Genomic DNA, 22,671 nt, shown 5'->3' with positions numbered 1-22,671 from the left:
GGTTTCAAAGTAGGGGTTTAAACTAGGGTTAGGGATTCAAAGTAGGGGTTTAAACTAGGGTTAGGGTTTCAAAGTAGGGTTTTAAACTATGGTTAGGGTTTCAAAGTAGGGGTTTAAACTAGGGTTAGGGTTCTAAAGTAGGGTTTTAAACTAGGGTTAGGTTTTCAAAGTAATGGTTTAAACTAGGGTTAGGGTTTCAAAGTAGGGGTTTAAACTAGGGTTAGGGTTTCAAAGTAGGGTTTTAAACTAGGGTTAGGGTTTCAAAGTAGGGGTTTAAACTAGGGTTAGGGTTCTAAAGTAGGGTTTTAAACTAGGGTTAGGTTTTCAAAGTAGTGGTTTAAACTAGGGTTAAGGTTTCAACGTAGGGGTTTAAACTAGGGTTAGGGTTTAAAAGTAGGGTTTTAAACTAGGGTTAGGGTTTCAAAGTAGGGGTTTAAACTAGGGTTAGGGATTTCAAAATAGGGGTTTAAACTATGGTTAGGGTTCTAAAGTAGGGTTTTAAACTAGGGTTAGGTTTTCAAAGTAGTGGTTTAAACTAGGGTTAAGGTTTCAACGTAGCGGTTTAAACTAGGGTTAGGGTTTAAAAGTAGGGTTTTAAACTAGGGTTAGGGTTTCAAAATAGGGGTTTAAACTAGGGTTAGGGTTCTAAAGTAGGGTTTTAAACTAGGGTTAGGTTTTCAAAGTAGTGGTTTAAACTAGGGTTAAGGTTTCAACGTAGCGGTTTAAACTAGGGTTAAGGTTTCAACGTAGCGGTTTAAACTAGGGTTAGGGTTTAAAAGTAGGGTTTTAAACTAGGGTTAGGGTTTCAAAGTAGGGGTTTAACGTAGGGTTAGGGTTTCAAAGTAGGGTTTTAAACTAGGGTTAGGGTTTCAAAGTAGGGGTTTAAACTAGGGTTAGGGTTTCAAAGTAGGGGTTTAAACTAGGATTAGGGTTTTAAAGTAGGGGTTTAAACTAGGGTTAGGGTTTCAAAGTAGGGTTTTAACCTAGGGTTAGGGTTCTTAAGTAGGGGTTTAAACTCGAGTTAGGGTTTCAAAGTAGGGGTTTAAACTCGAGTTAGGGTTTCAAAGTAGGGTTTTAAACTATGGTTAAGGTTTCAAAGTAGGGGTTTAAACTAGGGTTAGGGTTTCAAAGTAGGGGTTTAAACTAGGGTTAGGGTTTCAAAGTAGGGGTTTAAAATAGGGTTAGGTTTTCAAACTAGGGTTAGGGTTTCAAGGTAGGGTTTTAAACTAGGGTTAGGGTTTCAAAGTAGGGGTTTAAACTAGGGTTAGGGTTTCAAAGTAGGGGTTTAAACTAGGGTAAGGGTTTTAAAGTAAGTGTGTAAACGAGGGTTAGGGTTTCAAACTAGGGTTAGGGTTTCAAAGTAGGGTTTTAAACTAGGGTAAGTGTTTCAAAGTAGGGGTTTAAACTAGGGTTAGGGTTTCAAAGTAGGGTTTTAAACTAGGGTTAGGGTTTCAAAGTAGGGTTTTAAACTAGGGTAAGTGTTTCAAAGTAGGGGTTTAAACTAGGGTTAGGGTTTCAAAGTAGGGGTTTAAACTAGGGTTAGGGATTCAAAGTAGTTTTTTAAACTAGGGTTAAGGTTTCAAAGTAGGGGTTTAAACTAGGGTTAGGTTTTCAAACTAGGGTTAGGGTTTCAAAGTAGGGTTTTAAACTAGGGTTAGGGTTTCAAAGTAGGGATCTAAACTAGGGTTAGGGATTCAAAGTAGGGGTTAAAACTAGGGTTAGCGTTTCAAAGTAGGGGTTTTAACTAGGTTTACGGTTGCCAAGTAATGGTTTAAACTAGGGTTAGGGTTTAAAAGTAGGGGTTTAAACTAGGGTTAGGGTTTCAAAGTAGGGTTTTAAACTAGGGTTAGGGTTTCAAAGTAGGGGTTTAAACTAGGGTTAGGGATTCAAAATAGGGGTTTAAACTAGGGTTAGGGTTTCAAAGTAGGGGTTTAACGTAGGGTTAGGGTTTCAAAGTAGGGGTTTAAACTAGGGTTAGGGTTTCAAAGTTGGGATCTAAACTAGGGTTAGGGATTCAAAGTAGGGGTATAAACTAGGATTAGGGTTTCAAAGTAGGGGTTTAAACTAGGGTTAGGGTTGCAAAGTAATGGTTTAAACTAGGGTTAGGGTTTCAAAGTAGGGGTTTAAACTAGGGTTAGGGTTTCAAAGTAGGGTTTTAAACTAGGGTTAGGGTTTCAAAGTAGGGGTTTAAACTAGGGTTAGGGTTCTAAAGTAGGGTTTTAAACTAGGGTTAGGTTTTCAAAGTAGTGGTTTAAACTAGGGTTAAGGTTTCAACGTAGGGGTTTAAACTAGGGTTAGGGTTTAAAAGTAGGGTTTTAAACTAGGGTTAGGGTTTCAAAGTAGGGGTTTAAACTAGGGTTAGGGTTTCAAAGTAGGGGTTTAAAGTAGGGTTAGGGTTTCAAAGTAGGGTTTTAAACTAGGGTTAGGGTTTCAAAGTAGGGGTTTAAACTAGGGTTAGGGTTTCAAAGTGGGGGTTTAAACTAGGGTTAGGGTTTCAAAGTGGGGGTTTAAACTAGGGTTAGGGTTTTAAACTAGGGTTAGGGTTTCAAAGTAGGGTTTTAAACTAGGGTTAGGGTTTCAAAGTAGGGGTTTAAACTAGAGTTAGGGTTTCAAAGTAGGGGTTTAAACTAGGGTTAGGGTTTCAAAGTAGGGGTTTAAACTAGGGTTAGGGTTTCAAAGTGGGGGTTTAAACTAGGGTTAGGGTTTCAAAGTGGGGGTTTAAACTAGGGTTAGGGTTTCAAAGTGGGGGTTTAAACTAGGGTTAGGGTTTCAAAGTGGGGGTTTAAACTAGGGTTAGGGTTTCAAAGTGGGGGTTTAAACTAGGGTTAGGGTTTCAAAGTGGGGGTTTAAACTAGGGTTAGGGTTTCAAAGTGGGGGTTTAAACTAGGGTTAGGGTTTCAAAGTGGGGGTTTAAACTAGGGTTAGGGTTTCAAAGTAGGGGTTTAAACAAGGGTTAGGGTTGCAAAGTAATGGTGTAAACTAGGGTTAGGGTTGCAAAGTAATGGTGTAAACTAGGGTTAGGGTTTCAAAGTAGGTGTTTAAATTAGGGTTAGGGTTTCAAACTAAGGTTAGGGTTTCAAAGTAGGGGTTTAAACTAGGGTTAGGGTTTTAAACTAGGGTTAGGGTTTCAAAGTAGGGTTTTAAACTAGGGTTAGGGTTTCAAAGTAGGGGTTTAAACTAGGGTTAGGGTTTCAAAGTGGGGGTTTAAACTAGGGTTAGGGTTTCAAAGTGGGGGTTTAAACTAGGGTTAGGGTTTCAAAGTGGGGGTTTAAACTAGGGTTAGGGTTTCAAAGTGGGGGTTTAAACTAGGGTTAGGGTTTCAAAGTGGGGGTTTAAACTAGGGTTAGGGTTTCAAAGTGGGGGTTTAAACTAGGGTTAGGGTTTCAAAGTGGGGGTTTAAACTAGGGTTAGGGTTTCAAAGTGGGGGTTTAAACTAGGGTTAGGGTTTCAAAGTAGGGGTTTAAACTAGGGTTAGGGTTTAAAAGTAGAGGTTTAAACTAGGGTTAGGGTTCCAAAAAGGGTTTCAAACTAGGGTTAGGGTTTCAAAGTGGGGGTTTAAACTAAGGTTAGGGTTTCAAAGTAGGGTTTCAAACTAGGGTTAGGGTTTCAAAGTAGGGTTTCAAACTAGGGTAAGGGTTTCAAAGTAAGTGTGTAAACGAGGGTTAGGGTTTCAAACTAGGGTTAGGGTTTCAAAGTAGGGTTTTAAACTAGGGTAAGTGTTTCAAAGTAGGGGTTTAAACTAGGGTTAGGGTTTCAAAGTAGGGTTTTAAACTAGGGTTAGGGTTTCAAAGTAGGGTTTTAAACTAGGGTAAGTGTTTCAAAGTAGGGGTTTAAACTAGGGTTAGGGATTCAAAGTAGGGTTTTAAACTAGGGTTAAGGTTTCAAAGTAGGGGTTTAAACTAGGGTTAGGGTTTCAAAGTAGGGGTTTAAACTAGGGTAAGGGTTTTAAAGTAAGTGTGTAAACGAGGGTTAGGGTTTCAAACTAGGGTTAGGGTTTCAAAGTAGGGTTTTAAACTAGGGTAAGTGTTTCAAAGTAGGGGTTTAAACTAGGGTTAGGGTTTCAAAGTAGGGTTTTAAACTAGGGTTAGGGTTTCAAAGTAGGGTTTTAAACTAGGGTAAGTGTTTCAAAGTAGGGGTTTAAACTAGGGTTAGGGTTTCAAAGTAGGGGTTTAAACTAGGGTTAGGGATTCAAAGTAGTTTTTTAAACTAGGGTTAAGGTTTCAAAGTAGGGGTTTAAACTAGGGTTAGGTTTTCAAACTAGGGTTAGGGTTTCAAAGTAGGGTTTTAAACTAGGGTTAGGGTTTCAAAGTAGGGATCTAAACTAGGGTTAGGGATTCAAAGTAGGGGTTAAAACTAGGGTTAGCGTTTCAAAGTAGGGGTTTTAACTAGGTTTACGGTTGCCAAGTAATGGTTTAAACTAGGGTTAGGGTTTAAAAGTAGGGGTTTAAACTAGGGTTAGGGTTTCAAAGTAGGGTTTTAAACTAGGGTTAGGGTTTCAAAGTAGGGGTTTAAACTAGGGTTAGGGATTCAAAATAGGGGTTTAAACTAGGGTTAGGGTTTCAAAGTAGGGGTTTAACGTAGGGTTAGGGTTTCAAAGTAGGGGTTTAAACTAGGGTTAGGGTTTCAAAGTTGGGATCTAAACTAGGGTTAGGGATTCAAAGTAGGGGTATAAACTAGGATTAGGGTTTCAAAGTAGGGGTTTAAACTAGGGTTAGGGTTGCAAAGTAATGGTTTAAACTAGGGTTAGGGTTTCAAAGTAGGGGTTTAAACTAGGGTTAGGGTTTCAAAGTAGGGTTTTAAACTAGGGTTAGGGTTTCAAAGTAGGGGTTTAAACTAGGGTTAGGGTTCTAAAGTAGGGTTTTAAACTAGGGTTAGGTTTTCAAAGTAGTGGTTTAAACTAGGGTTAAGGTTTCAACGTAGGGGTTTAAACTAGGGTTAGGGTTTAAAAGTAGGGTTTTAAACTAGGGTTAGGGTTTCAAAGTAGGGGTTTAAACTAGGGTTAGGGTTTCAAAGTAGGGGTTTAAAGTAGGGTTAGGGTTTCAAAGTAGGGTTTTAAACTAGGGTTAGGGTTTCAAAGTAGGGGTTTAAACTAGGGTTAGGGTTTCAAAGTGGGGGTTTAAACTAGGGTTAGGGTTTCAAAGTGGGGGTTTAAACTAGGGTTAGGGTTTTAAACTAGGGTTAGGGTTTCAAAGTAGGGTTTTAAACTAGGGTTAGGGTTTCAAAGTAGGGGTTTAAACTAGAGTTAGGGTTTCAAAGTAGGGGTTTAAACTAGGGTTAGGGTTTCAAAGTAGGGGTTTAAACTAGGGTTAGGGTTTCAAAGTGGGGGTTTAAACTAGGGTTAGGGTTTCAAAGTGGGGGTTTAAACTAGGGTTAGGGTTTCAAAGTGGGGGTTTAAACTAGGGTTAGGGTTTCAAAGTGGGGGTTTAAACTAGGGTTAGGGTTTCAAAGTGGGGGTTTAAACTAGGGTTAGGGTTTCAAAGTGGGGGTTTAAACTAGGGTTAGGGTTTCAAAGTGGGGGTTTAAACTAGGGTTAGGGTTTCAAAGTGGGGGTTTAAACTAGGGTTAGGGTTTCAAAGTAGGGGTTTAAACAAGGGTTAGGGTTGCAAAGTAATGGTGTAAACTAGGGTTAGGGTTGCAAAGTAATGGTGTAAACTAGGGTTAGGGTTTCAAAGTAGGTGTTTAAATTAGGGTTAGGGTTTCAAACTAAGGTTAGGGTTTCAAAGTAGGGGTTTAAACTAGGGTTAGGGTTTTAAACTAGGGTTAGGGTTTCAAAGTAGGGTTTTAAACTAGGGTTAGGGTTTCAAAGTAGGGGTTTAAACTAGGGTTAGGGTTTCAAAGTGGGGGTTTAAACTAGGGTTAGGGTTTCAAAGTGGGGGTTTAAACTAGGGTTAGGGTTTCAAAGTGGGGGTTTAAACTAGGGTTAGGGTTTCAAAGTGGGGGTTTAAACTAGGGTTAGGGTTTCAAAGTGGGGGTTTAAACTAGGGTTAGGGTTTCAAAGTGGGGGTTTAAACTAGGGTTAGGGTTTCAAAGTGGGGGTTTAAACTAGGGTTAGGGTTTCAAAGTAGGGGTTTAAACTAGGGTTAGGGTTTAAAAGTAGAGGTTTAAACTAGGGTTAGGGTTCCAAAAAGGGTTTCAAACTAGGGTTAGGGTTTCAAAGTGGGGGTTTAAACTAAGGTTAGGGTTTCAAAGTAGGGTTTCAAACTAGGGTTAGGGTTTCAAAGTAGGGTTTCAAACTAGGGTAAGGGTTTCAAAGTAAGTGTGTAAACGAGGGTTAGGGTTTCAAACTAGGGTTAGGGTTTCAAAGTAGGGTTTTAAACTAGGGTAAGTGTTTCAAAGTAGGGGTTTAAACTAGGGTTAGGGTTTCAAAGTAGGGTTTTAAACTAGGGTTAGGGTTTCAAAGTAGGGTTTTAAACTAGGGTAAGTGTTTCAAAGTAGGGGTTTAAACTAGGGTTAGGGATTCAAAGTAGGGTTTTAAACTAGGGTTAAGGTTTCAAAGTAGGGGTTTAAACTAGGGTTAGGTTTTCAAACTAGGGTTAGGGTTTCAAAGTAGGGTTTTAAACTAGGGTTAGGGTTTCAAAGTAGGGATCTAAACTAGGGTTAGGGATTCAAAGTAGGGGTTAAAACTAGGGTTAGGGTTTCAAAGTAGGGGTTTTAACTAGGTTTAGGGTTGCCAAGTAATGGTTTAAACTAGGGTTAGGGTTTAAAAGTAGGGGTTTAAACTAGGGTTAGGGTTTCAAAGTAGGGTTTTAAACTAGGGTTAGGGTTTCAAAGTAGGGGTTTAAACTAGGGTTAGGGATTCAAAATAGGGGTTTAAACTAGGGTTAGGGTTTCAAAGTAGGGGTTTAACGTAGGGTTAGGGTTTCAAAGTAGGGTTTTAAACTAGGGTTAGGGTTTCAAAGTAGGGGTTTAAACTAGGGTTAGGGTTTCAAAGTAGGGTTTTAAACTAGGGTTAGGGTTTCAAAGTAGGGGTTTAAACTAGGGTTAGGGTTTCAAAGTAGGGGTTTAAACTAGGGTTAGGGTTTCAAAGTTGGGATCTAAACTAGGGTTAGGGATTCAAAGTAGGGGTTTAAACTAGGGTTAGGGTTTCAAAGTAGGGTTTTAAACTATGGTTAGGGTTTCAAAGTAGGGGTTTAAACTAGGGTTAGGGTTCTAAAGTAGGGTTTTAAACTAGGGTTAGGTTTTCAAAGTAATGGTTTAAACTAGGGTTAGGGTTTCAAAGTAGGGGTTTAAACTAGGGTTAGGGTTTCAAAGTAGGGTTTTAAACTAGGGTCAGGGTTTCAAAGTAGGGGTTTAAACTAGGGTTAGGGTTCTAAAGTAGGGTTTTAAACTAGGGTTAGGTTTTCAAAGTAGTGGTTTAAACTAGGGTTAAGGTTTCAACGTAGGGGTTTAAACTAGGGTTAGGGTTTAAAAGTAGGGTTTTAAACTAGGGTTAGGGTTTCAAAGTAGGGGTTTAAACTAGGGTTAGGGATTTCAAAATAGGGGTTTAAACTAGGGTTAGGGTTCTAAAGTAGGGTTTTAAACTAGGGTTAGGTTTTCAAAGTAGTGGTTTAAACTAGGGTTAAGGTTTCAACGTAGCGGTTTAAACTAGGGTTAGGGTTTAAAAGTAGGGTTTTAAACTAGGGTTAGGGTTTCAAAATAGGGGTTTAAACTAGGGTTAGGGTTCTAAAGTAGGGTTTTAAACTAGGGTTAGGTTTTCAAAGTAGTGGTTTAAACTAGGGTTAAGGTTTCAACGTAGCGGTTTAAACTAGGGTTAAGGTTTCAACGTAGCGGTTTAAACTAGGGTTAGGGTTTAAAAGTAGGGTTTTAAACTAGGGTTAGGGTTTCAAAGTAGGGGTTTAACGTAGGGTTAGGGTTTCAAAGTAGGGTTTTAAACTAGGGTTAGGGTTTCAAAGTAGGGGTTTAAACTAGGGTTAGGGTTTCAAAGTAGGGGTTTAAACTAGGATTAGGGTTTTAAAGTAGGGGTTTAAACTAGGGTTAGGGTTTCAAAGTAGGGTTTTAACCTAGGGTTAGGGTTCTTAAGTAGGGGTTTAAACTCGAGTTAGGGTTTCAAAGTAGGGGTTTAAACTCGAGTTAGGGTTTCAAAGTAGGGTTTTAAACTATGGTTAAGGTTTCAAAGTAGGGGTTTAAACTAGGGTTAGGGTTTCAAAGTAGGGGTTTAAACTAGGGTTAGGGTTTCAAAGTAGGGGTTTAAAATAGGGTTAGGTTTTCAAACTAGGGTTAGGGTTTCAAGGTAGGGTTTTAAACTAGGGTTAGGGTTTTAAAGTAGGGGTTTAAACTAGGGTTAGGGTTTCAAAGTAGGGGTTTAAACTAGGGTAAGGGTTTCAAAGTAAGTGTGTAAACGAGGGTTAGGGTTTCAAACTAGGGTTAGGGTTTCAAAGTAGGGTTTTAAACTAGGGTAAGTGTTTCAAAGTAGGGGTTTAAACTAGGGTTAGGGTTTCAAAGTAGGTTTTTAAACTAGGGTTAGGGTTTCAAAGTAGGGTTTTAAACTAGGGTAAGTGTTTCAAAGTAGGGGTTTAAACTAGGGTTAGGGTTTCAAAGTAGGGGTTTAAACTAGGGTTAGGGATTCAAAGTAGGGTTTTAAACTAGGGTTAAGGTTTCAAAGTAGGGGTTTAAACTAGGGTTAGGTTTTCAAACTAGGGTTAGGGTTTCAAAGTAGGGTTTTAAACTAGGGTTAGGGTTTCAAAGTAGGGATCTAAACTAGGGTTAGGGATTCAAAGTAGGGGTTAAAACTAGGGTTAGCGTTTCAAAGTAGGGGTTTTAACTAGGTTTACGGTTGCCAAGTAATGGTTTAAACTAGGGTTAGGGTTTAAAAGTAGGGGTTTAAACTAGGGTTAGGGTTTCAAAGTAGGGTTTTAAACTAGGGTTAGGGTTTCAAAGTAGGGGTTTAAACTAGGGTTAGGGATTCAAAATAGGGGTTTAAACTAGGGTTAGGGTTTCAAAGTAGGGGTTTAACGTAGGGTTAGGGTTTCAAAGTAGGGGTTTAAACTAGGGTTAGGGTTTCAAAGTTGGGATCTAAACTAGGGTTAGGGATTCAAAGTAGGGGTATAAACTAGGATTAGGGTTTCAAAGTAGGGGTTTAAACTAGGGTTAGGGTTGCAAAGTAATGGTTTAAACTAGGGTTAGGGTTTCAAAGTAGGGGTTTAAACTAGGGTTAGGGTTTCAAAGTAGGGTTTTAAACTAGGGTAAGGGTTTCAAATTAGGGGTTTAAACTAGGGTTAGGGTTCTAAAGTAGGGTTTTAAACTAGGGTTAGGTTTTCAAAGTAGTGGTTTAAACTAGGGTTAAGGTTTCAACGTAGGGGTTTAAACTAGGGTTAGGGTTTAAAAGTAGGGTTTTAAACTAGGGTTAGGGTTTCAAAGTAGGGGTTTAAACTAGGGTTAGGGTTTCAAAGTAGGGGTTTAAAGTAGGGTTAGGGTTTCAAAGTAGGGTTTTAAACTAGGGTTAGGGTTTCAAAGTAGGGGTTTAAACTAGGGTTAGGGTTTCAAAGTGGGGGTTTAAACTAGGGTTAGGGTTTCAAAGTGGGGGTTTAAACTAGGGTTAGGGTTTTAAACTAGGGTTAGGGTTTCAAAGTAGGGTTTTAAACTAGGGTTAGGGTTTCAAAGTAGGGGTTTAAACTAGAGTTAGGGTTTCAAAGTAGGGGTTTAAACTAGGGTTAGGGTTTCAAAGTAGGGGTTTAAACTAGGGTTAGGGTTTCAAAGTGGGGGTTTAAACTAGGGTTAGGGTTTCAAAGTGGGGGTTTAAACTAGGGTTAGGGTTTCAAAGTGGGGGTTTAAACTAGGGTTAGGGTTTCAAAGTGGGGGTTTAAACTAGGGTTAGGGTTTCAAAGTGGGGGTTTAAACTAGGGTTAGGGTTTCAAAGTGGGGGTTTAAACTAGGGTTAGGGTTTCAAAGTGGGGGTTTAAACTAGGGTTAGGGTTTCAAAGTGGGGGTTTAAACTAGGGTTAGGGTTTCAAAGTAGGGGTTTAAACAAGGGTTAGGGTTGCAAAGTAATGGTGTAAACTAGGGTTAGGGTTGCAAAGTAATGGTGTAAACTAGGGTTAGGGTTTCAAAGTAGGTGTTTAAATTAGGGTTAGGGTTTCAAACTAAGGTTAGGGTTTCAAAGTAGGGGTTTAAACTAGGGTTAGGGTTTTAAACTAGGGTTAGGGTTTCAAAGTAGGGTTTTAAACTAGGGTTAGGGTTTCAAAGTAGGGGTTTAAACTAGGGTTAGGGTTTCAAAGTGGGGGTTTAAACTAGGGTTAGGGTTTCAAAGTGGGGGTTTAAACTAGGGTTAGGGTTTCAAAGTGGGGGTTTAAACTAGGGTTAGGGTTTCAAAGTGGGGGTTTAAACTAGGGTTAGGGTTTCAAAGTGGGGGTTTAAACTAGGGTTAGGGTTTCAAAGTGGGGGTTTAAACTAGGGTTAGGGTTTCAAAGTGGGGGTTTAAACTAGGGTTAGGGTTTCAAAGTAGGGGTTTAAACTAGGGTTAGGGTTTAAAAGTAGAGGTTTAAACTAGGGTTAGGGTTCCAAAAAGGGTTTCAAACTAGGGTTAGGGTTTCAAAGTGGGGGTTTAAACTAAGGTTAGGGTTTCAAAGTAGGGTTTCAAACTAGGGTTAGGGTTTCAAAGTAGGGTTTCAAACTAGGGTAAGGGTTTCAAAGTAAGTGTGTAAACGAAGGTTAGGGTTTCAAACTAGGGTTAGGGTTTCAAAGTAGGGTTTTAAACTAGGGTAAGTGTTTCAAAGTAGGGGTTTAAACTAGGGTTAGGGTTTCAAAGTAGGGTTTTAAACTAGGGTTAGGGTTTCAAAGTAGGGTTTTAAACTAGGGTAAGTGTTTCAAAGTAGGGGTTTAAACTAGGGTTAGGGTTTCAAAGTAGGGGTTTAAACTAGGGTTAGGGATTCAAAGTAGGGTTTTAAACTAGGGTTAAGGTTTCAAAGTAGGGGTTTAAACTAGGGTTAGGTTTTCAAACTAGGGTTAGGGTTTCAAAGTAGGGTTTTAAACTAGGGTTAGGGTTTCAAAGTAGGGATCTAAACTAGGGTTAGGGATTCAAAGTAGGGGTTAAAACTAGGGTTAGCGTTTCAAAGTAGGGGTTTTAACTAGGTTTACGGTTGCCAAGTAATGGTTTAAACTAGGGTTAGGGTTTAAAAGTAGGGGTTTAAACTAGGGTTAGGGTTTCAAAGTAGGGTTTTAAACTAGGGTTAGGGTTTCAAAGTAGGGGTTTAAACTAGGGTTAGGGATTCAAAATAGGGGTTTAAACTAGGGTTAGGGTTTCAAAGTAGGGGTTTAACGTAGGGTTAGGGTTTCAAAGTAGGGGTTTAAACTAGGGTTAGGGTTTCAAAGTTGGGATCTAAACTAGGGTTAGGGATTCAAAGTAGGGGTATAAACTAGGATTAGGGTTTCAAAGTAGGGGTTTAAACTAGGGTTAGGGTTGCAAAGTAATGGTTTAAACTAGGGTTAGGGTTTCAAAGTAGGGGTTTAAACTAGGGTTAAGGTTTCAAAGTAGGGGTTTAAACTAGGGTTAGGTTTTCAAACTAGGGTTAGGGTTTCAAAGTAGGGTTTTAAACTAGGGTTAGGGTTTCAAAGTAGGGATCTAAACTAGGGTTAGGGATTCAAAGTAGGGGTTAAAACTAGGGTTAGGGTTTCAAAGTAGGGGTTTTAACTAGGTTTAGGGTTGCCAAGTAATGGTTTAAACTAGGGTTAGGGTTTAAAAGTAGGGGTTTAAACTAGGGTTAGGGTTTCAAAGTAGGGTTTTAAACTAGGGTTAGGGTTTCAAAGTAGGGGTTTAAACTAGGGTTAGGGATTCAAAATAGGGGTTTAAACTAGGGTTAGGGTTTCAAAGTAGGGGTTTAACGTAGGGTTAGGGTTTCAAAGTAGGGTTTTAAACTAGGGTTAGGGTTTCAAAGTAGGGGTTTAAACTAGGGTTAGGGTTTCAAAGTAGGGTTTTAAACTAGGGTTAGGGTTTCAAAGTAGGGGTTTAAACTAGGGTTAGGGTTTCAAAGTAGGGGTTTAAACTAGGGTTAGGGATTCAAAGTAGGGGTTTAAACTAGGGTTAGGGTTTCAAAGTAGGGTTTTAAACTATGGTTAGGGTTTCAAAGTAGGGGTTTAAACTAGGGTTAGGGTTCTAAAGTAGGGTTTTAAACTAGGGTTAGGTTTTCAAAGTAATGGTTTAAACTAGGGTTAGGGTTTCAAAGTAGGGGTTTAAACTAGGGTTAGGGTTTCAAAGTAGGGTTTTAAACTAGGGTTAGGGTTTCAAAGTAGGGGTTTAAACTAGGGTTAGGGTTCTAAAGTAGGGTTTTAAACTAGGGTTAGGTTTTCAAAGTAGTGGTTTAAACTAGGGTTAAGGTTTCAACGTAGGGGTTTAAACTAGGGTTAGGGTTTAAAAGTAGGGTTTTAAACTAGGGTTAGGGTTTCAAAGTAGGGGTTTAAACTAGGGTTAGGGATTTCAAAATAGGGGTTTAAACTAGGGTTAGGGTTCTAAAGTAGGGTTTTAAACTAGGGTTAGGTTTTCAAAGTAGTGGTTTAAACTAGGGTTAAGGTTTCAACGTAGCGGTTTAAACTAGGGTTAGGGTTTAAAAGTAGGGTTTTAAACTAGGGTTAGGGTTTCAAAATAGGGGTTTAAACTAGGGTTAGGGTTCTAAAGTAGGGTTTTAAACTAGGGTTAGGTTTTCAAAGTAGTGGTTTAAACTAGGGTTAAGGTTTCAACGTAGCGGTTTAAACTAGGGTTAAGGTTTCAACGTAGCGGTTTAAACTAGGGTTAGGGTTTAAAAGTAGGGTTTTAAACTAGGGTTAGGGTTTCAAAGTAGGGGTTTAACGTAGGGTTAGGGTTTCAAAGTAGGGTTTTAAACTAGGGTTAGGGTTTCAAAGTAGGGGTTTAAACTAGGGTTAGGGTTTCAAAGTAGGGGTTTAAACTAGGATTAGGGTTTTAAAGTAGGGGTTTAAACTAGGGTTAGGGTTTCAAAGTAGGGTTTTAACCTAGGGTTAGGGTTCTTAAGTAGGGGTTTAAACTCGAGTTAGGGTTTCAAAGTAGGGGTTTAAACTCGAGTTAGGGTTTCAAAGTAGGGTTTTAAACTATGGTTAAGGTTTCAAAGTAGGGGTTTAAACTAGGGTTAGGGTTTCAAAGTAGGGTTTTAAACTAGGGTTAGGGTTTCAAAGTAGGGGTTTAAACTAGGGTTAGGGTTTCAAAGTAGGGGTTTAAACTAGGGTAAGGGTTTCAAAGTAAGTGTGTAAACGAGGGTTAGGGTTTCAAACTAGGGTTAGGGTTTCAAAGTAGGGTTTTAAACTAGGGTAAGTGTTTCAAAGTAGGGGTTTAAACTAGGGTTAGGGTTTCAAAGTAGGGTTTTAAACTAGGGTTAGGGTTTCAAAGTAGGGTTTTAAACTAGGGTAAGTGTTTCAAAGTAGGGGTTTAAACTAGGGTTAGGGTTTCAAAGTAGGGGTTTAAACTAGGGTTAGGGATTCAAAGTAGTTTTTTAAACTAGGGTTAAGGTTTCAAAGTAGGGGTTTAAACTAGGGTTAGGTTTTCAAACTAGGGTTAGGGTTTCAAAGTAGGGTTTTAAACTAGGGTTAGGGTTTCAAAGTAGGGATCTAAACTAGGGTTAGGGATTCAAAGTAGGGGTTAAAACTAGGGTTAGCGTTTCAAAGTAGGGGTTTTAACTAGGTTTACGGTTGCCAAGTAATGGTTTAAACTAGGGTTAGGGTTTAAAAGTAGGGGTTTAAACTAGGGTTAGGGTTTCAAAGTAGGGTTTTAAACTAGGGTTAGGGTTTCAAAGTAGGGGTTTAAACTAGGGTTAGGGATTCAAAATAGGGGTTTAAACTAGGGTTAGGGTTTCAAAGTAGGGGTTTAACGTAGGGTTAGGGTTTCAAAGTAGGGGTTTAAACTAGGGTTAGGGTTTCAAAGTTGGGATCTAAACTAGGGTTAGGGATTCAAAGTAGGGGTATAAACTAGGATTAGGGTTTCAAAGTAGGGGTTTAAACTAGGGTTAGGGTTGCAAAGTAATGGTTTAAACTAGGGTTAGGGTTTCAAAGTAGGGGTTTAAACTAGGGTTAGGGTTTCAAAGTAGGGTTTTAAACTAGGGTTAGGGTTTCAAAGTAGGGGTTTAAACTAGGGTTAGGGTTCTAAAGTAGGGTTTTAAACTAGGGTTAGGTTTTCAAAGTAGTGGTTTAAACTAGGGTTAAGGTTTCAACGTAGGGGTTTAAACTAGGGTTAGGGTTTAAAAGTAGGGTTTTAAACTAGGGTTAGGGTTTCAAAGTAGGGGTTTAAACTAGGGTTAGGGTTTCAAAGTAGGGGTTTAAAGTAGGGTTAGGGTTTCAAAGTAGGGTTTTAAACTAGGGTTAGGGTTTCAAAGTAGGGGTTTAAACTAGGGTTAGGGTTTCAAAGTGGGGGTTTAAACTAGGGTTAGGGTTTCAAAGTGGGGGTTTAAACTAGGGTTAGGGTTTTAAACTAGGGTTAGGGTTTCAAAGTAGGGTTTTAAACTAGGGTTAGGGTTTCAAAGTAGGGGTTTAAACTAGAGTTAGGGTTTCAAAGTAGGGGTTTAAACTAGGGTTAGGGTTTCAAAGTAGGGGTTTAAACTAGGGTTAGGGTTTCAAAGTGGGGGTTTAAACTAGGGTTAGGGTTTCAAAGTGGGGGTTTAAACTAGGGTTAGGGTTTCAAAGTGGGGGTTTAAACTAGGGTTAGGGTTTCAAAGTGGGGGTTTAAACTAGGGTTAGGGTTTCAAAGTGGGGGTTTAAACTAGGGTTAGGGTTTCAAAGTGGGGGTTTAAACTAGGGTTAGGGTTTCAAAGTAGGGTTTTAAACTAGGGTTAGGGTTTCAAAGTAGGGGTTTAAACTAGGGTTAGGGTTTCAAAGTAGGGTTTTAAACTAGGGTTAGGGTTTCAAAGTAGGGGTTTAAACTAGGGTTAGGGATTCAAAATAGGGGTTTAAACTAGGGTTAGGGTTTCAAAGTAGGGGTTTAACGTAGGGTTAGGGTTTCAAAGTAGGGTTTTAAACTAGGGTTAGGGTTTCAAAGTAGGGGTTTAAACTAGGGTTAGGGTTTCAAAGTAGGGTTTTAAACTAGGGTTAGGGTTTCAAAGTAGGGGTTTAAACTAGGGTTAGGGTTTCAAAGTAGGGGTTTAAACTAGGGTTAAGGTTTAAAAGTTGGGATCTAAACTAGGGTTAGATATTCAAAGTAGGGGTTTAAACTAGGGTTAGGGTTTCAAAGTAGGGTTTTAAACTATGGTTAGGGTTTCAAAGTAGGGGTTTAAACTAGGGTTAGGGTTCTAAAGTAGGGTTTTAAACTAGGGTTAGGTTTTCAAAGTAATGGTTTAAACTAGGGTTAGGGTTTCAAAGTAGGGGTTTAAACTAGGGTTAGGGTTTCAAAGTAGGGTTTTAAACTAGGGTTAGGGTTTCAAAGTAGGGGTTTAAACTAGGGTTAGGGTTCTAAAGTAGGGTTTTAAACTAGGGTTAGGTTTTCAAAGTAGTGGTTTAAACTAGGGTTAAGGTTTCAACGTAGGGGTTTAAACTAGGGTTAGGGTTTAAAAGTAGGGTTTTAAACTAGGGTTAGGGTTTCAAAGTAGGGGTTTAAACTAGGGTTAGGGATTTCAAAATAGGGGTTTAAACTAGGGTTAGGGTTCTAAAGTAGGGTTTTAAACTAGGGTTAGGTTTTCAAAGTAGTGGTTTAAACTAGGGTTAAGGTTTCAACGTAGCGGTTTAAACTAGGGTTAGGGTTTAAAAGTAGGGTTTTAAACTAGGGTTAGGGTTTCAAAATAGGGGTTTAAACTAGGGTTAGGGTTCTAAAGTAGGGTTTTAAACTAGGGTTAGGTTTTCAAAGTAGTGGTTTAAACTAGGGTTAAGGTTTCAACGTAGCGGTTTAAACTAGGGTTAAGGTTTCAACGTAGCGGTTTAAACTAGGGTTAGGGTTTAAAAGTAGGGTTTTAAACTAGGGTTAGGGTTTCAAAGTAGGGGTTTAACGTAGGGTTAGGGTTTCAAAGTAGGGTTTTAAACTAGGGTTAGGGTTTCAAAGTAGGGGTTTAAACTAGGGTTAGGGTTTCAAAGTAGGGTTTTAAACTAGAGTTAGGGTTTCAAAGTAGGGGTTTAAACTAGGGTTAGGGTTTCAAAGTAGAGGTTTAAACTAGGGTTAGGGTTTCAAAGTTGGGATCTAAACTAGGGTTAGGGATTCAAAGTAGGGGTTTAAACTAGGGTTAGGGTTTCAAAGTAGGGTTTTAAACTAGGGTTAGGGTTTCAAAGTAGGGGTTTAAACTAGGGTTAGGGTTCTAAAGTAGGGTTTTAAACTAGGGTTAGGTTTTCAAAGTAATGGTTTAAACTAGGGTTAGGGTTTCAAAGTAGGGGTTTAAACTAGGGTTAGGGTTTCAAAGTAGGGTTTTAAACTAGGGTTAGGGTTTCAAAGTAGGGGTTTAAACTAGGGTTAGGGTTCTAAAGTAGGGTTTTAAACTAGGGTTAGGTTTACAAAGTAGTGGTTTAAACTAGGGTTAAGGTTTCAACGTAGGGGTTTAAACTAGGGTTAGGGTTTAAAAGTAGGGTTTTAAACTAGGGTTAGGGTTTCAAAGTAGGGGTTTAAACTAGGGTTAGGGATTTCAAAATAGGGGTTTAAACTAGGGTTAGGGTTCTAAAGTAGGGTTTTAAACTAGGGTTAGGTTTTCAAAGTAGTGGTTTAAACTAGGGTTAAGGTTTCAACGTAGCGGTTTAAACTAGGGTTAGGGTTTAAAAGTAGGGTTTTAAACTAGGGTTAGGGTTTCAAAGTAGGGGTTTAAACTAGGGTTAGGGTTTCAAAGTAGGGGTTTTAACTAGGTTTAGGGTTGCCAAGTAATGGTTTAAACTAGGGTTAGGGTTTAAAAGTAGGGGTTTAAACTAGGGTTAGGGTTTCAAAGTAGGGGTTTAAACTAGGGTTAGGGTTTCAAAGTAGGGGTTTAAACTAGGGTTAGGGATTCAAAATAGGGGTTTAAACTAGGGTTAGGGTTCTAAAGTAGGGTTTTAAACTAGGGTTAGGTTTTCAAAGTAGTGGTTTAAACTAGGGTTAAGGTTTCAACGTAGGGGTTTAAACTAGGGTTAGGGTTTAAAAGTAGGGTTTTAAACTAGGGTTAGGGTTTGAAAGTAGGGGTTTAAACTAGGGTTAGGGTTTCAAAGTAGGGGTTTTAACTAGGTTTAGGGTTGCCAAGTAATGGTTTAAACTAGGGTTACGGTTTAAAAGTAGGGGTTTAAACTAGGATTAGGGTTTCAAAGTAGGGTTTTAAACTAGGGTTAGGGTTTCAAAGTAGGGGTTTAAACTAGGGTTAGGGATTCAAAATAGGGGTTTAAACTAGGGTTAGGGTTTCAAAGTAGGGGTTTAACGTAGGGTTAGGGTTTCAAAGTAGGGGTTTAAACTAGGGTTAGGGTTTCAAAGTTGGGATCTAAACTAGGGTTAGGGTTGCAAAGTAATGGTTTAAACTAGGGTTAGGGTTTCAAAGTAGGGGTTTAAACTAGGGTTAGGGTTTCAAAGTAGGGTTTTAAACTAGGGTTAGGGTTTCAAAGTAGGGGTTTAAACTAGGGTTAGGGTTCTAAAGTAGGGTTTTAAACTAGGGTTAGGTTTTCAAAGTAGTGGTTTAAACTAGGGTTAAGGTTTCAACGTAGGGGTTTAAACTAGGGTTAGGGTTTAAAAGTAGGGTTTTAAACTAGGGTTAGGGTTTCAAAGTAGGGGTTTAAACTAGGGGTAGGGTTTCAAAGTAGGGGTTTAAAGTAGGGTTAGGGTTTCAAAGTAGGGTTTTAAACTAGGGTTAGGGTTTCAAAGTAGGGGTTTAAACTAGGGTTAGGGTTTCAAAGTGGGGGTTTAAACTAGGGTTAGGGTTTCAAAGTGGGGGTTTAAACTAGGGTTAGGGTTTTAAACTAGGGTTAGGGTTTCAAAGTAGGGTTTTAAACTAGGGTTAGGGTTTCAAAGTAGGGGTTTAAACTAGAGTTAGGGTTTCAAAGTAGGGGTTTAAACTAGGGTTAGGGTTTCAAAGTAGGGGTTTAAACTAGGGTTAGGGTTTCAAAGTGGGGGTTTAAACTAGGGTTAGGGTTTCAAAGTGGGGGTTTAAACTAGGGTTAGGGTTTCAAAGTGGGGGTTTAAACTAGGGTTAGGGTTTCAAAGTGGGGGTTTAAACTAGGGTTAGGGTTTCAAAGTGGGGGTTTAAACTAGGGTTAGGGTTTCAAAGTGGGGGTTTAAACTAGGGTTAGGGTTTCAAAGTGGGGGTTTAAACTAGGGTTAGGGTTTCAAAGTGGGGGTTTAAACTAGGGTTAGGGTTTCAAAGTGGGGGTTTAAACAAGGGTTAGGGTTGCAAAGTAATGGTGTAAACTAGGGTTAGGGTTGCAAAGTAATGGTGTAAACTAGGGTTAGGGTTTCAAAGTAGGTGTTTAAATTAGGGTTAGGGTTTCAAACTAAGGTTAGGGTTTCAAAGTAGGGGTTTAAACTAGGGTTAGGGTTTTAAACTAGGGTTAGGGTTTCAAAGTAGGGTTTTAAACTAGGGTTAGGGTTTTAAACTAGGGTTAGGGTTTCAAAGTAGGGTTTTAAACTAGGGTTAGGGTTTCAAAGTAGGGGTTTAAACTAGGGTTAGGGTTTCAAAGTGGGGGTTTAAACTAGGGTTAGGGTTTCAAAGTGGGGGTTTAAACTAGGGTTAGGGTTTCAAAGTGGGGGTTTAAACTAGGGTTAGGGTTTCAAAGTGGGGGTTTAAACTAGGGTTAGGGTTTCAAAGTGGGGGTTTAAACTAGGGTTAGGGTTTCAAAGTGGGGGTTTAAACTAGGGTTAGGGTTTCAAAGTGGGGGTTTAAACTAGGGTTAGGGTTTCAAAGTGGGGGTTTAAACTAGGGTTAGGGTTTCAAAGTAGGGGTTTAAACTAGGGTTAGGGTTTAAAAGTAGAGGTTTAAACTAGGGTTAGGGTTCCAAAAAGGGTTTCAAACTAGGGTTAGGGTTTCAAAGTGGGGGTTTAAACTAAGGTTAGGGTTTCAAAGTAGGGTTTCAAACTAGGGTTAGGGTTTCAAAGTAGGGTTTCAAACTAGGGTAAGGGTTTCAAAGTAAGTGTGTAAACGAGGGTTAGGGTTTCAAACTAGGGTTAGGGTTTCAAAGTAGGGTTTTAAACTAGGGTAAGTGTTTCAAAGTAGGGGTTTAAACTAGGGTTAGGGTTTCAAAGTAGGGTTTTAAACTAGGGTTAGGGTTTCAAAGTAGGGTTTTAAACTAGGGTAAGTGTTTCAAAGTAGGGGTTTAAACTAGGGTTAGGGTTACAAAGTAGGGGTTTAAACTAGGGTTAGGGATTCAAAGTAGGGCTTTAAACTAGGGTTAAGGTTTCAAAGTAGGGGTTTAAACTAGGGTTAGGTTTTCAAACTAGGGTTAGGGTTTCAAAGTAGGGTTTTAAACTAGGGTTAGGGTTTCAAAGTAGGGATCTAAACTAGGGTTAGGGATTCAAAGTAGGGGTTAAAACTAGGGTTAGGGTTTCAAAGTCGGGGTTTTAACTAGGTTTAGGGTTGCCAAGTAATGGTTTAAACTAGGGTTAGGGTTTAAAAGTAGGGGTTTAAACTAGGGTTAGGGTTTCAAAGTAGGGTTTTAAACTAGGGTTAGGGTTTCAAAGTAGGGGTTTAAACTAGGGTTAGGGATTCAAAATAGGGGTTTAAACTAGGGTTAGGGTTTCAAAGTAGGGGTTTAACGTAGGGTTAGGGTTTCAAAGTAGGGTTTTAAACTAGGGTTAGGGTTTCAAAGTAGGGGTTTAAACTAGGGTTAGGGTTTCAAAGTAGGGTTTTAAACTAGGGTTAGGGTTTCAAAGTAGGGGTTTAAACTAGGGTTAGGGTTTCAAAGTAGGGGTTTAAACTAGGGTTAGGGTTTCAAAGTTGGGATCTAAACTAGGGTTAGGGATTCAAAGTAGGGGTTTAAACTAGGGTTAGGGTTTCAAAGTAGGGTTTTAAACTATGGTTAGGGTTTCAAAGTAGGGGTTTAAACTAGGGTTAGGGTTCTAAAGTAGGGGTTTAAACTAGGGTTAGGTTTTCAAAGTAATGGTTTAAACTAGGGTTAGGGTTTCAAAGTAGGGGTTTAAACTAGGGTTAGGGTTTCAAAGTAGGGTTTTAAACTAGGGTTAGGGTTTCAAAGTAGGGGTTTAAACTAGGGTAAGTGTTTCAAAGTAGGGGTTTAAACTAGGGTTAGGGTTTCAAAGTAGGGTTTTAAACTAGGGTTAGGGTTTCAAAGTAGGGTTTTAAACTAGGGTAAGTGTTTCAAAGTAGGGGTTTAAACTAGGGTTAGGGTTTCAAAGTAGGGGTTTAAACTAGGGTTAGGGATTCAAAGTAGGGTTTTAAACTAGGGTTAAGGTTTCAAAGTAGGGGTTTAAACTAGGGTTAGGTTTTCAAACTAGGGTTAGGGTTTCAAAGTAGGGTTTTAAACTAGGGTTAGGGTTTCAAAGTAGGGATCTAAACTAGGGTTAGGGATTCAAAGTAGGGGTTAAAACTAGGGTTAGCGTTTCAAAGTAGGGGTTTTAACTAGGTTTACGGTTGCCAAGTAATGGTTTAAACTAGGGTTAGGGTTTAAAAGTAGGGGTTTAAACTAGGGTTAGGGTTTCAAAGTAGGGTTTTAAACTAGGGTTAGGGTTTCAAAGTAGGGGTTTAAACTAGGGTTAGGGATTCAAAATAGGGGTTTAAACTAGGGTTAGGGTTTCAAAGTAGGGGTTTAACGTAGGGTTAGGGTTTCAAAGTAGGGGTTTAAACTAGGGTTAGGGTTTCAAAGTTGGGATCTAAACTAGGGTTAGGGATTCAAAGTAGGGGTATAAACTAGGATTAGGGTTTCAAAGTAGGGGTTTAAACTAGGGTTAGGGTTGCAAAGTAATGGTTTAAACTAGGGTTAGGGTTTCAAAGTAGGGGTTTAAACTAGGGTTAAGGTTTCAAAGTAGGGGTTTAAACTAGGGTTAGGTTTTCAAACTAGGGTTAGGGTTTCAAAGTAGGGTTTTAAACTAGGGTTAGGGTTTCAAAGTAGGGATCTAAACTAGGGTTAGGGATTCAAAGTAGGGGTTAAAACTAGGGTTAGGGTTTCAAAGTAGGGGTTTTAACTAGGTTTAGGGTTGCCAAGTAATGGTTTAAACTAGGGTTAGGGTTTAAAAGTAGGGGTTTAAACTAGGGTTAGGGTTTCAAAGTAGGGTTTTAAACTAGGGTTAGGGTTTCAAAGTAGGGGTTTAAACTAGGGTTAGGGATTCAAAATAGGGGTTTAAACTAGGGTTAGGGTTTCAAAGTAGGGGTTTAACGTAGGGTTAGGGTTTCAAAGTAGGGTTTTAAACTAGGGTTAGGGTTTCAAAGTAGGGGTTTAAACTAGGGTTAGGGTTTCAAAGTAGGGTTTTAAACTAGGGTTAGGGTTTCAAAGTAGGGGTTTAAACTAGGGTTAGGGTTTCAAAGTAGGGGTTTAAACTAGGGTTAGGGATTCAAAGTAGGGGTTTAAACTAGGGTTAGGGTTTCAAAGTAGGGTTTTAAACTATGGTTAGGGTTTCAAAGTAGGGGTTTAAACTAGGGTTAGGGTTCTAAAGTAGGGTTTTAAACTAGGGTTAGGTTTTCAAAGTAATGGTTTAAACTAGGGTTAGGGTTTCAAAGTAGGGGTTTAAACTAGGGTTAGGGTTTCAAAGTAGGGTTTTAAACTAGGGTTAGGGTTTCAAAGTAGGGGTTTAAACTAGGGTTAGGGTTCTAAAGTAGGGTTTTAAACTAGGGTTAGGTTTTCAAAGTAGTGGTTTAAACTAGGGTTAAGGTTTCAACGTAGGGGTTTAAACTAGGGTTAGGGTTTAAAAGTAGGGTTTTAAACTAGGGTTAGGGTTTCAAAGTAGGGGTTTAAACTAGGGTTAGGGATTTCAAAATAGGGGTTTAAACTAGGGTTAGGGTTCTAAAGTAGGGTTTTAAACTAGGGTTAGGTTTTCAAAGTAGTGGTTTAAACTAGGGTTAAGGTTTCAACGTAGCGGTTTAAACTAGGGTTAGGGTTTAAAAGTAGGGTTTTAAACTAGGGTTAGGGTTTCAAAATAGGGGTTTAAACTAGGGTTAGGGTTCTAAAGTAGGGTTTTAAACTAGGGTTAGGTTTTCAAAGTAGTGGTTTAAACTAGGGTTAAGGTTTCAACGTAGCGGTTTAAACTAGGGTTAAGGTTTCAACGTAGCGGTTTAAACTAGGGTTAGGGTTTAAAAGTAGGGTTTTAAACTAGGGTTAGGGTTTCAAAGTAGGGGTTTAACGTAGGGTTAGGGTTTCAAAGTAGGGTTTTAAACTAGGGTTAGGGTTTCAAAGTAGGGGTTTAAACTAGGGTTAGGGTTTCAAAGTAGGGGTTTAAACTAGGATTAGGGTTTTAAAGTAGGGGTTTAAACTAGGGTTAGGGTTTCAAAGTAGGGTTTTAACCTAGGGTTAGGGTTCTTAAGTAGGGGTTTAAACTCGAGTTAGGGTTTCAAAGTAGGGGTTTAAACTCGAGTTAGGGTTTCAAAGTAGGGTTTTAAACTATGGTTAAGGTTTCAAAGTAGGGGTTTAAACTAGGGTTAGGGTTTCAAAGTAGGGTTTTAAACTAGGGTTAGGGTTTCAAAGTAGGGGTTTAAACTAGGGTTAGGGTTTCAAAGTAGGGGTTTAAACTAGGGTAAGGGTTTCAAAGTAAGTGTGTAAACGAGGGTTAGGGTTTCAAACTAGGGTTAGGGTTTCAAAGTAGGGTTTTAAACTAGGGTAAGTGTTTCAAAGTAGGGGTTTAAACTAGGGTTAGGGTTTCAAAGTAGGGTTTTA

The sequence above is a fragment of the Leptonotus elevatus genome, chromosome 22 (assembly GCF_054856555.1).
Source record: "Leptonotus elevatus isolate MCC_2025b chromosome 22, RoL_Lele_1.0, whole genome shotgun sequence".
In the NCBI taxonomy this organism is placed as follows: domain Eukaryota; kingdom Metazoa; phylum Chordata; class Actinopteri; order Syngnathiformes; family Syngnathidae; genus Leptonotus; species Leptonotus elevatus.
This window is presented reverse-complemented; position numbering follows the sequence as displayed.